The sequence below is a fragment of the Lithobates pipiens genome, unplaced genomic scaffold (genome assembly GCF_037356315.1).
Source record: "Lithobates pipiens isolate NorthernLeopardFrog02 unplaced genomic scaffold, aLitPip1_a1.2 Scaffold_10, whole genome shotgun sequence".
NCBI classification, from domain to species: domain Eukaryota; kingdom Metazoa; phylum Chordata; class Amphibia; order Anura; family Ranidae; genus Lithobates; species Lithobates pipiens.
This window is the reverse complement of record NW_027507686.1, coordinates 219676772-219690907: the sequence shown is the minus strand read 5'-3', so window position 1 is coordinate 219690907 and position 14136 is coordinate 219676772. Positions and strand designations below refer to the sequence as shown.

The 14136-nt window shown below is 45.5% G+C and overlaps 1 protein-coding gene across 6 annotated transcripts in view; it reads right to left on the bottom strand.

The window, feature by feature from the left end:
- Nucleotides 1-8268, bottom strand: part of CKAP5 (cytoskeleton associated protein 5) — a 72201-nt gene extending 63933 nt beyond the window's left edge. For all 6 annotated transcript variants that reach the window (XM_077461414.1, XM_077461428.1, XM_077461437.1 and 3 more), the window contains exon 1: nt 8113-8268. The gene's annotated coding sequence lies outside the window, so the exon portion shown is untranslated. The remainder of the gene's footprint in view (nt 1-8112) is intronic.
- Nucleotides 8269-14136: the final 5868 nt, after the last annotated feature.

Below are 14136 nucleotides of genomic sequence, written 5' to 3'. Positions count from 1 at the left end.
CTAAATAGCTAGTTGGGGGGGGGGGGGGGTGCATGGTCAGATCAGGAACACGTTCCTAAAGGTGAACTTATCAAAAAAATTATCTATATCTATCCCCCGCCCCCCCTTCTACTTGAGCAATCACATGTCTGCAGCTCTTCTCTCCCCTCACTTCTGTGTCTCACTTAATTTGATGGGACACTGGGAGCTACTGGCTCTTGCTGTGGCCAACCAAAGCCAGTGACGAGGAAGCTGGGGGCAGGGCCAACTGTGTTAATAGGGACAGCAGCGGGGATGGGACAGAGGGGAGGCCCGAAGAGGTGGTTTTGGGTTGGCGCAGTGCAAATCCATTGCACAGAACAGGCAAGTAGAGACTTTTTTAAACATTTTTCCTTTACAACCACTTTAACATGTCTATAATAACACCCCTGATATCAGCCCTGCCACCAATGAAAAACTCATGAAGACGCAAAAGAAAAGAACCCATGGAAACCAGAGTTTCACTTTCTGTTCGGGCAATGCTGCGTCTCTCCCAATTCTTGTGTCATCCCATGATGGTCAGTTTATGAAGATGTTAAACAAAGAGAATCACTGTGCATCATGTACCACATTCCCCAGACACACAGCTACATCACACATTCCAGGGGGGGAAAAAACGGAAATCAATTCATTCTGCAAACATAACAGCCACCATGAGGAATGAATGGCAGTTAGAAGCTATAGTAATACACATGAAAGCAAAGCACAACAAACCCAAGAAACAGGAATTCAAGAGGTATTTGAACAGCACATACTTTCTTGTATACATGTTCAGTGACATAACCTGCAATATCCTTCATCCACTGAAAATGGAGAACAAAATGCTAACCAATGTTTGAAGAAAACCCCCCCCCCACACAAATTTGGATTTCTAGATAAAAATGTGTTAATTTTTTTATTCTTCCTTCCGTGGTTCATCTCCCCCTTAATCAACATGCAAATTTTAAAAAATACAATTTTTTTTTTAAATTGACAAAACCTCTTTCCAATACAAAACTCATTTTGCACTCTGTGAGCTGGGGGCGGGGCCAAGTCTGTTAATAGGGACAGCAGCGGGGCTCAGAAGGAAGCCCACACAAGGGCCCCCATAGGGACTCTGGACAGAGAGGGAGGGGCCAGATGCACCAGCGGGGGACCTGAAAATGAGGTTTTGGGGCAGCTCAGTGCAATTCCATTGCACAGAACTTTTTTTTCTCTTTATTAACAAAACCTCTTTTCAATACAAAACTCATGCTGCACTCCTTGACATCAGTCCCTGTGCTTCTCTATGCAATGCATGCAGATATCTGGTGGGAAGGGCCGACAGGGTGCCATACATAGCCTCCCGAAGAAAACAAGAAGTTAATGCCAATGTAAAGAGCCCCCAGCACGTGGAAGTATTTATGCAAATAAAAGCCTTGATGGGTTAAGGGCCAGTTGGGAGACAGACTAGATTTGCATGCAGCTCATTCTAGGTAGTTTTCAAGCCTCCGTTAAAAAGTCAGGGACTGTCAAGTTGGGGAGGAAAGAGTTAGAGAGAATGCTTGACAGCCTACAGCAAGGAAATGAGCCAGGCTGACTTGCTTCAGCCTCTAATGCACACTGTGAAGCTCACAGTATGCAGTGAATACGTAAGCCACTTCAGAACCTGTACAACTATGCAAGACTGAAGAGAAGGTTAGTGCTCAAACAAAAGTTTTTGTTGTGAGGGCACCACCCCCCCCCCCCCCCCCCCCAAAATCAGAATCCCCTCCCTGTGCCACCTTAAAATTAGGTTAAGTCATTGCTAAAGAGAAGGCATGGGCAATAATAAAGCCATTGTCAGAATTATAACCCTTCAGTCTTCTAATGTGTAATGTCTCCATCACGGTTGTAGAGGTCTCCCACCATTTCCCAAAAGGCGTGGAAGGACTCTCCCTAGGAGGGACAGCAATAAAAACCACGACGACCATTCTCTGTTATACCCAAAACAAAGAGTTCTGGTTGGTGTTGGGCATAAAGTTGAGCTGCAGGTTTGGATTGTATTTCATTCAAGCTGGATCAATACAAGTATGTATTTGCCATTCCCTGCACAGCAGGGAAGCTGCTGAGCATTGGACCCTGAAGACAGAGACGGCGACTACTACTACTACAGGGATTCTCCACTTCCACATCAGTCCCACAGGTATGGCATATGCATACTAATATTGGTCTAGCCAGGATGTAATAAAACCCATACCTGGAGTTGAGCTTTAAAGGATAAATTCAAAAAAAATTTTTTTTTTTTTTTTTTTTAGACTACCAGTTTTATAGGAGGCTGAAAAGCACTGCACCAGCAATCAGCAGATCTGGTAATGAATAAGTGCACCTTTAGTGTGTGAAACACATCAACCATTTGTACTGTCTGCAGTACTCGGGATGTTCTTAACTACTTCCCGACCCGTGGCGGACCTATTGTGGCGGGAGGGCGTCATGACGTCCTCCCGTTTAAACAGGGAATGCGCACGATCGCGTGCATTCCCGTTTCATCAGTGGCGGCGTGTCACGGAGACACCGCTCGCCACCGAAGGGGGTGAACAGCCATTGAGTATGGCCGTTTACCACGTGATCGGCCGTGATTTTATCACATCCCCACTGTGCATGGCACATGCACGTAGGTGGCGGCGTTTTCCCCGAGAACACTGCTCGTCACTGACACCAGTAAACAGCCATTGGCTGGCTGTTTACCCACGTGATCGGCTGTGATTGTTTCACAGCCGATCACTAAAATGTAAACAAACCGCGGTAACAAGATGTTACTGGGTTCTCCTCCTCACACACCGATCGTGTGGAGGAGGAGATTGCGGTAACATGTCGTTACCACTTACAGTGTACACCAATCACACTGATTGCCTGTCCCCCCCCCCCCCCATAAAGAGGGCCTGTCACCACCCTTCAGGAGTACCTGTCACCAGGCCATCAGAGTACCCGAGTACCTATTTGTAGCCCATGCCTCATAGAATATACGTTGGGGTCAGGGGCATAACTATAGGGGGTGCAGCAGTCACATGCAGCCCCCTCTACATATGGCCAGCAGCAGCATAGGCAGCTAGCACACACTATTACATACCCCCTCCATATCCCCCTGGGAACAGGGACCCATTCTCATGTGGGGACAGGGACCCCCACCTCCCCTGGGGACAGGGACCCCTTCTCACCTGGGGGCAGTAACTTCATCTGCCCTGGAGAAAAGGACCTCATCTTTTCTGGGAACGGGGACCCAATCCTGCCTAAGGACAGTCCCCCAATGGGGCACCTAAAAATGTAAAAAAATAAATAAAAGCTACTGATACCAGTGGTGGAACTACAGGGCTCACAAAGGTCATACCTGTGACCACGCCCTGGAGTTCCACCGCCGGACTCGGAGGGAAGGGCCCTGGCTGGGGTTCAGGGGGGCCCTTCATGGTTTCTTGCATCGGGGCCCTGAAGGTTCTAGTTACGCCACTGGTTGGGGTGTTTGCTTTCCAAAAAGGGGTCATTTTGTCGGTAATTGCACTGTCCTGGTGCTCCAGGACCTTCAAAAGTGTGATAGGTAGGAATGAAATGAGATGTGTCATTTAGGCTCCTAGAACGCCTGAACGTACTACTTCAATGTTGGGCCTCTCTATGTGACCAGGCTGTGCAAAAGTCCTACACATGTGGCATCGCCATACTCGGGAGGAGTAGCAGAATGTGTTTTGGGGTGTAATTTTTGCTATATACATGCTATGCATTAGAAATCTCTTATAAATTGACAACTTTGTGTAAAAAAAATTAAATAAAAAACGTTCAAAAGACTCATTATGTCTCGCAGATTATACCTTGGGTTGTTTGCTTTCCAAAATGGGGTCATTTTATGGGAAATTCCATTGTCCTGGTACTCCAGGGCCTTCAAAAGTGTAATAGGTGGTTGAGAAATGAGATGCGTCATTTTTGCTCGTAGAATGTCTGAAGGTACTACAATGTTGGTGCTCTGTATGTGGCCAGGCTGTGTAAAAGTCTCACACATGTGGTATCGCCGTACTCGGGAAGAGTAGCAGAATGTATTTTGGGGTGTAATTTGTTGTATGCATATGCTGTGTGTGAGAAATAACGTTATGACGATTTAGTAAAGAAAAAAAAAAAAAAAAATCTTAATTTTGCAAAGAATTGTGGGAAAAAATGACAACTTAAAAAAAAAAAAACTCACCATGCTACTTACTTAATACCTTGGAATGTCTACTTTCTAAAAAGGGGTCATTTGGGGGGTATTTGTACTATCCTGATTTGTTAGTGTCTCAAGAAATTAGATACATCTGATGTACTGAAGGCCTGATCAGATGTGATCAATTTTCAGTGATTGGCACCATAGTTTGTAGACTAACTTTCACAAAGACCAAATAATATACACTAATGTGGGTTATTTTTACCAAAGATCTGTAGCAGTATACATTTTGGCCAAAATTTATGAAGAAAAATTACTAATTAGCAAAAATTTGACAGAAACAAAGAAAAAGGCATTTTTTTTCTCCACAAAATTTAAATTTATTTTATTTATAGCACAAAAAATAAAAAACCTACTAGTGATTAAAGAGGAAGTAAACCCTGATGGGTTTACTTCCTCTTTTTTTCCCTGCAAAGGTAAAGCATAATGGACTACTATGCATCGCATAGTAGCTCATTATGTGTCACTTACCTGACACAGGAGCCAGCGAAGTCGCCGCTGATCCCTGTAGTCCGCCGCGTCCATCTTGCTGGTGGCGTCTCGCAGCTCCGACCAATGACAGCGGCGAAGCCGCGATGACGTCACTCCCGCGCATGCGCACGGGAGTCGCGCCTCGCAGCTCCGCCGCTGTCATACGGCGAGGCCGCGATGACGTCACTCCCGCGCATGCGCACGGGAGTCGACAAATTTGGCAAATCCATTCTTGGACTTGCCGCATTTAGTGCGCATGCGCGCCGCTGTCTACGGCGCATGCGCCGTAGACAGCGGTGCCCATTTTCGGGCAAATATCTCCTAAACCATATAGGTTTAGGAGATATTGCTTGGACCTACAGGTAAGCCTTAATCTAGGCTTACCTATAGGTCCAAGTTGTTTGGAAGGGTTTACTTCCCTTTTAAATACCACTAAAAGAAAGCTCTATTTTTATGGAAAAAAGGATGCATGTTTCATATGGGTACAGTGTTGACTGAGTAATTGTCATTCAAACTGTGAGCGCTGAAAGCTGAAAACTGGTCTGGTCAGGAAGGGGGTGTAAGTGCACTGTATTGAGGTGGTTAAATACGAATTTTGATGGATCTTGGAGTGCAGCCATTTCTTCATTGTTGATCAGCAGATCACAGGTGACATGCAGGACTCCTGTACATCATACGGGCAGGAAGAATCAATGAACTACCATAGCGCCTAACGGCTCAGCAGTAGTTTGTTGAAAACTACAAGCCGACAGACGCAAAGGCCGTTGGTACTTGTAGTTCATTGATCCACATGGATCTGCGAATCCACGATGCAGCTCTGTGGGCAGAGCCCCAAAAGGCCATGCTCTTTTCAAGTTGTGGCAGCATGTACAAGTAGAAGTTCACCAGCCTGCTGTCACCGAGGGAGCGGGGAACATGTTACATCTTAAAAACTGGTGGAACACGCAACATGTTCCTGAAGGTGAACTAATACATTAAAGCACAGACATATGTACAAAGACATGATGGTAGGATAATTGGCCCTAGTATGTGTATGAATGAATATGAGTTATGGACCTTAGATTGTAAGCTCCTTGAGGGCAGGGACTGATGTGAATGTACAATATATACAAGTGCTGCATAAACAATTGGCACCATATAGGTACCTGTAATAAATAAATGTACACAGTGCAATTGAGGAACCAGAAGGGTTAACCAAATGTGCTCAGATCTCTTCTTCATTGTGGGGTCTGAGCATCTGGCAAGTGTTACTTATAACTAACTACATGGAAGTTGCAGTACAATATCTCTTGACATCCTCTAAGGGTCCTTTCACACGGGGCGGATCAGTTCTGATCCGCCCCGTGGATGTCCGTTTGCTCAGCGGGGATCACTCCGCCGATCCCCGCTGAGCAGGGAGATGACAGGTCTGTCTCCGCACACTGTGCAGGGACGGACCTGTCACAGCGCCGCTCTCCCCTATGGGAGATCGGATGACGACGGACCGCAGTGCCCGTCGTCACCCGATCCGATCCGCAGACGGATGGAAAAATAGCTTTTTCCTCCGTCACACTTTTTCGGATCGGATCGGATGTCAGCGGACATGTCACCGCTGACATCCGACGCTCCATAGAGCTCTATGGAGCACCCGTTCAGGTCCGCCTGAAAAACTGACAGGCGGGCCTGAACGGGACGTTAGTGTGAAAGGGGCCTTAGTCACCATGATAAACTAGAAGATACAAAGATGCAACTTTAGAATGTTATTTTCACAGAAGAGCTACATCGCTGTCTGTGTGGACCTACAGAGTCCTTTGTATGCTAGCAGCTAGACATACAACTTACTATCTGGTTAAATGTGCACAATATTAGAAGACAGCAGGTTTAACCCTTTCATTGCCACACCAATGTTCCTATTTTCTGCACACGTTCAAAATCTAGATGTACAAGCTTGAAAATTACTTAAACCCCCCCCCCCAATCAGTCTCACAAAGAGCGTCTAGGACTCCTATTAGAACTGCTCTGTCCCACCACATGACAAGTGCCTATGCAGGTGACAAATTGAAGTACTGGTTGTAGACCGGTATATAAAATTTGGGCCATGCACTGGGACCATGCAGAACCTCAGTCCTCGGCACAGCTGACCTTCCTCCTGCCGCTGTCAGACAGTGCCGCAGGTGAGAAGCTGTAAAGCCAAGTGGGTGGAGTCTGACGGAGAGTCACTTACACTAGTGAGCCCCCACCTCTATAAGAGTGAACTTACACTGGACCCTCTTCCCATCACACCCAGTCCTGCTGACCTGGAGGCAAGCAATCGCCCGTTCTGACAGATCATATAGCCACTTTACCGATCTGGAGATTGAAATTCCCCACGGCTTCCGCTTCTCTTCACCTGCAGTGACAGGATGTCACATGGGCAGTGTTGACCAATCAGAACCCACGTAGCATGGGTTCAGATTGGTCAGCGCCGGCCAATAGAATGCCTCCTAGATGTACCTCTACAAGGTACACCTAGGAGTCTGAGCCGTATGGGATAACTGATCCCTGGATTGGTTCAGCGGAGACCCAATGTGTCAGTGTGGGTGATCGCCGGAATCCAGGATAGCGGGACGGGACGTCGGTCTCGTATAAGTTCCACTTAGGGCTCTTTCACATGGGACGGATCCATGCTGATCCACCCCGTGGACATCCGCTTGCTCAGAGGGGATTGCTCCGTCGATACCCGCTGAGCAGGAAGACGACAGGTCTGTCTCTGCACACTGCGCAAGGGACGGACCTGTCGGAGCGCCGATCTCCCCTATGGGGAATCGGGTGAGGATTGACCGCAGACAGATGGAAAAAGTAGGTTTTTCCTCTGTCACACCTTTTCGGATTAGAGCGGGTCGGATGTCAGCGGACATGTCACCGCTGACATCCGTCCCTCCATAGACCTCTATGGGGCATCCGTTCAGGTCCGTCAAAAAATAAATAAACCTGAAAGGATCGTTCATGGGAAAAGAGGCCTTACAGATTTTTCTGTAAAGGGGAACTTACCTTTTAAAGGATCTGCTACTAACAGCTTGGTGCCACATACCACACAATACCTTCAGAGATCCAATGCGGCTGTGCCCAGTAAGGGCTGTTTTGAGAGGAAAAAGGGGAACCGACTCAGTAGTAGGTGGTCATAGGTTATGGCTGATTGGGATATAGAGAGTGTATATATATTTTATATATTTATTTGTTATTTATTAGCCCAGTTAATATGGAGTAGCGATAGATGTGTATATATATATATATATACGCATCTACCCCAGTGAGTATAGGAATGCAGGCACACAGGGGGTGAGGGAGCTGGGTGTCTCCCCTATAACAGCCCTCAGCTCACACTGCCATGGACACCCGGCCTGCACAGGCCCTGGTCCCCCCACCACCCTGCAGTCAGCACATCCCCAGCCTCCCCTCCTCAGCACGCAGCGCGCTCCTCTCACCTGTCCCCGCGCCGCTCCCTCCTGCAGGCCGGCGATGAATCGCGATACACCCGGCAAATCCGGGCTCCCAGCCTCTCCTGCACCCTTGTTTGAACTGGCTAACAGCGCAGTATCCTTCAACCTGATTGGTTCCCAGAGTAACAGCTACGGCTGTCACCTGGTTGGATAGTTTGAAGGCAATGGGCGGGGTGACCCCCTCCCGGAGTGTGCTGGGCGACGACGGGGCGGGCATGAGTGGTAACAGGGCGGGGCCTCTCCTCCGGCGGTATATATATTTAGCATCTGAGGCAATGAACAGAAATGTGTGTGAGCATGTGAGGAGGACATGGCGGTTATAGTTTATGTGATGTGACAATAAAAGATTCTGAATAGTTCCACCATGAATGTCTCTGTGACCCTTTATTAATACCTAATCCTATGTGTGCGTTCTAAAAGGCAATGACTGCTGAGCCGTTATTTGTATTATTGCATGCAGTATATTGGGAAGATGTCAGCCATTTTACTTTTTCAAACACAAGAATAATATAAATCCATGTTCTGTACATTGGCACAATGCCACTTATTGTGAATGGCACTTGATGCTGCACATGCGTTGTAGGGTGCCACAATACACAAGGGGCTCATTTACACTTTGCTTCGGCTTCAACACACATTCAGGCCAGGTTCACACCTCCGAGGAAGGCGGTTTGCAGCAGGGGGTTTGGTGCGTCTCCGCTCTCCATTTCAGGCATGAATTAGGGCCGAATTTTTGCCTGAATTTGGCCATGAAACAGAACCAAAGACACACAACGTTCCTGTGCAAGCCACTCCGCAGCCACAATGGAGATATGTAAACCGCTGTAGTGTCATATTTTTCTCCTCATCGTAGAAAGCTCCGGAAGTGACGTTGCAGCCAGACATTTCGCACTGTGCATGCGTGACGCATTCCAAACACTTGCGCCATGCGTTCCAAAGGATTTGCGACACTGCAGACCAGTGTTACCCTCTCTCTACTCCGTCTAAAGTTTAACGTCACTTCTGTCACATTATCTGACGGTTTCACTGAATTCACTGAACTGCATTGTCACAAATCCTCTGGAACGCATGGCGCAAGTGTTTGGAACGCATCTCGCACATTGCATGCACAATGCAAAATTTATGGCCGCAACATCACTTCCAGAGCATTCTATGACGGGGAGCAAAATTTGACACTACACTGGCTCCATAGAGAGCCAGTCACAATCTCCTGTCATGTGTGAGAACGGTATCATTAGCAGTAATCAGCATGGATCCATGAAGAATCGTTCTTGTCAAACCAATCTATTAACCTTCTATGAGGAGGTGAGCTGCCATCTAGATAAACGAAGGCCCGTAGACGTGGTGTATCTGGATTTTGCAAAAGCATTTGACACAGTTCTGTTTACTGTACAAAATAAGGTCCATTGGCATGGACCATAGGGTGAGCACATGGATTGAAAAATGTCTACAAGGGAGAGTTCAGAGGGTAATGATAAATGGGGAGTACTCAGAATGGTCAGGGGTGGGTAGTGGGGTCCCCCAGGGTTCTGTGCTGGGACCAATCCTGTTAAATTTGCACAGCCACCCCCTTCCCCAAAGCACCCCCCCATGTTGAGGGCACACGGCCTGGTACAGCTCAGGAGGGGGGGGCGCTTGCTGATCCCCACCCCCTTTCCTGACCAGCCGGGCTGCGTGCTCGGATAAGGGTCTGATATGGATTTTGGGGGGGACCCCCACGCTGTTTTTTCATCGTAGGGCTTCCCCTTTAAGTCCATACCAGGTGACGCGGCCAGTGACGTGTCAATGTCGCCGCCGAAGGCAGCAACATTGACTTCCTTCGCTAGTCCCGTCTACCTGGAGCCGCGTTCAAAATGAACAGACTTTCCTCCGTGTGTGGACAAGTCCGTTCATTTCAAAAGTCCAGTCCGCCGCACCTAGTCCGCCGGAAAAGTTTGGTCGTGTGTGGGCAGGTCCGCTCGAAAGTCCGGCGGACGTCCGCTTCAAAGTCCGGAGGTTTGTCCGCCGGACTAAGTCCACCTGATAGTCCGATCGTGTGTACGTGGCATAACTGTCACATTTGCTTGTGCTCCCAACCAAACTGTCAAACCATTAAATGGCTGGAATCATAACAGATCACGTGCAGCATTATGACAGTTGTAAATCAAAGAGAAGCTAAGATGACAGCTTAGTTCTGCTTTAACTGTTGGGAGCCACAGCATGGAATATTACTTAACTTGATACTGAAAACGAGTAACTAATCCCCTCTCTATCCCCAGCCCCTGGTGCTGACCCGTCTCTGGAACTTATATTTAATTACTGTGAGCCCACTGGCTGCAAGCACAATTAGGTATTCATACCTCCCTACTGTTCCTCATTTGTAGAGACTGTCCCTATATTTGAACCAAATTTTATTGTTCCTCAAAAGTCCTTCTTCCCTATACATCCTATAGTGGTGTATTAATAAATATTTGCAGCACTATTTATCCTGTCAAACTACATGTATATTATTATTGTAAGAATGGGACAAAAATCGAATCTAGGCTATTTTCTTTCCAGGTTAAATGTTCCTAATTCACAAGAGTAAATCAGGAATATACCCCATGACCATTAGATGGAACTGAGAGTCATAGTAAATAATTATTTTTTCCTATGATCATTGGCTCCATCTAGTGGCTATAATGCAGTGCTTTGCTTTCCTAAATAATTCTACGCTTTATGAATGAATAATACTCAACCAGGAGAGAAATAATAACATTTGTTTTTGCCCCCATTCACACAGAATGAACATACAAGCAGTTTTACTGAACAATAGTTCTACAGGCATGTACTGGCCATCAGGACTACCGGGAGTTTCCCGGTGGGCCGATGGCTCGGTGGGCCACTCTGATGTAAGGAGGCTGATGATGGGCCACTCTGATGTAAGGGGGCTGCTGATGGGACACTCTGATATAAGGGGGCTGCTGATGGGACACTCTGATGTAAGGGGGTGCTGATGGGACACTCTGATGTAAGGGGGCTGCTCATGGGACACTGTCATGTAAGGGGGCTGGTAATGGGACACTCTCATGTAAGGGATGCTGATGGGACACTCAAAATGTAGGTGGGCCGGTCTGGATGAAGTCCAGGGCCAAATTTCTGTCCCAGTCCAGCCCTGTAGTTCTATGATTTAAAAAATAAAAATAATATATATATATATTATTCAGGGGAAGAAGTCACGTGGGCCGGGACGTAAAGCGCAGGGCATGAGAGAAGATATACCAGAAGTGACATCAGTACGGATACAAGTTTAGCACTCGTGGATTTTTGCCGGTGGTTTTTACAGTTTTTTCAGCTTTTAAATGTGAGTTTTTGCTGTTTTATGTTATTAAACTTATGAAACTTACAAATGATATTGCACTAGGGGAGTATCTTTCTATACACCCTAACCTGAAGGATACAGTGAAAGGGCCCTTTAGGAACACCACAGATTTGATACTTCCTTCACAGAGAGCAAAGATCTTGGAGAGTATACAGAGGACCCCCAGAGGCGACCTGACAATATAACAGCACCATTCGAGAGATACCATTATATGCTGTATATAAATATATATATATATATATATATATATATATATATATATATATATATATATATATATATATATATATACAGTTGTGCTCATAAGTTTACATACCCTGGCAGCATTTATGCTTTCCTGGCCATTTTTCAGAGAATATGAATGATAAAACAAAAACTTTTCTTTCACTCATGGTTAGTGTTTGGTTGAAGCCATGTATTATCAATTAACTGTGTTTACTCTTTTTAAATCATAGTGACAACAGAAACTACCCAAATGACCCTGATCAAAAGTTTACATACCCTGGTGATTTTGGCCTGATAACATGCACACAAGTTGACACAAAGGGGTTTGAATGGCTAATAAAGGTAACATCCTCACCTGTGATCGGTTTGCTTGTAATTAGTGTGTGTAAAAGATCAATGAGTTTCTGGACTCCTGACAGACCCTTGCATCTAACATCCAGTGCTGCACTACCGATTCTGGATTCTGAGTCATGGGGAAAGCAAAGGAATTGTCAAAGGATCTGCGGGAAAATGTAGTTGAACTGTATAAAACAGGAAAGGTATAGAAAAAGATATCCAAGGAATTGAGAATGACAATCAGCAGTGTTCAAACTCTAATCAAGAAGTGGAAAATTAAGGGTTTGAAATCAAACCACGGCCAGGTAGACCAACTAACATTTCAGCCACAACTGCCAGGAAAATTGTTCAGGATACAAAGACAAACCCACAAATAACTTCAGGTGAAATACAGGACACTGAAAACATGTGGTGTGGCTGCTTCAAGATGCACAATAAGAAAGATGGGCTTTGTGGTCGATTTGCCAGTAGAGAGTCATTACTATGCAAATTATCCAGCTTACAATACGCCAAACAGCACAGAGACAAGCCTCAAACCTTCTGGCACAAAGTCATTTGGAGTAATGTGACCAAAATTGAGCTTTTTGGCCACAACCATAAACACTACATTTGGAGAGGAGTCAACAAGGCCTATGATGAAAGGTCCACCATTCCTACTGTGAAACACGGAGGTGGATTGCTAATGTTTTGGGATGTGTGAGCTACAAAGGCACAGGAAATTTGGTCAAAATTGATGGCAAGTTAAATGCGGTATGTTATCAAAAAGTACTGGAGGAACATTTGCATTCATCAGCCAGGAAGTTGCGCATGGGATGTACTTGGACATAACAAAAGGACAATGATCCAAAACACAAGGCCAAGTCAATCTGCCATTGGCTACAGCAGAATAAAGTGAAGGTTCTGGAGTGGCCATCTCAATCTCCTGACCTCAATATCATTGGGCCACTCTGGGGAGATCTCAAACGTAACGTTCATGGAAGACAGTCCAAGAATTTTTACAGGAACTGGAGGCTTTTTGCCAAGAGGAATGGGAAGCTTTACCATCTGAGAAGATAAAGAGCCTCATCCACAAATACCACAAAAGACTTCAAACTGTCATTGATGTTAAAGGGGGCAATACACGGTATTAAGAACCAGGGTATGTAAACTTTTAATCAGGGTCATTTGGGTAGTTTCTGTTATCGTTATGATTTAAAAGATTAAACACAGTTGATTGATAATAAATGGCTTCAGCCAAACACTAAGCATGATTGAAAAAAAAGTTTTTGTGTTATCGTTCATATTCTCTGAAAAATGGCCAAGATATCATAAAAATGTATATATATTTATATATATATATATATATATATATATATATATATATATATATATATATATACACACCAGTCGCTTTTCAGCTATGATTACCTGTTGGATTCTGTGCCTGTTGTGTAGATTCTGGGGGCCCCAATGGTTCTGCGATTTGGCAGGAACTGTGTAAAGTCAATAATTACCTGCACCCAATAAAAATAATATCTGCGCTGGGATTACAATGGCTTTGTCATTAGTCCGCACTGAACTTTGCATAACCATGGCACAAAACCCAATGTGTTGCTACTGGGAACAGTGATAATAAAGCTGGTTGAAAATGGCCCAGTGACTTACTGAGACAAAGAAAATGCTTCTAACAACAAAGACAGCTACACAAACAAAGTGTACTCTGCTTGTAGAACTCATGGCACTCCTATTTGTGTTTCATTAATGGCTATAAATTCCAAGTCAATATCTTCTTAAATCAACACACTGCACCTTCCCAGTATACACTGTCCACGTACCATGCGATTATCATTCATCACTGCAATACTTGATGACCCATTACCACCAGCACAGTCCGCTGCAGTGCATTCAGTGCATGTTGTGTTATGCATCGGTGCATGTTGCATGAAGACATCAGTTTATGGTTTACACCAGCTCGGTTCACTGCGGTGGGTTCAGTACATGTTGTTTTGTACATTGACACATGTCACATAAAGATAGCCAGACAGGTCTGCTGTGGTGCATAAAACACACACGTGTTACATTATGCATTGTGTCCTCTGTGTTAGGACAGCCCATTCATATGAATAGGC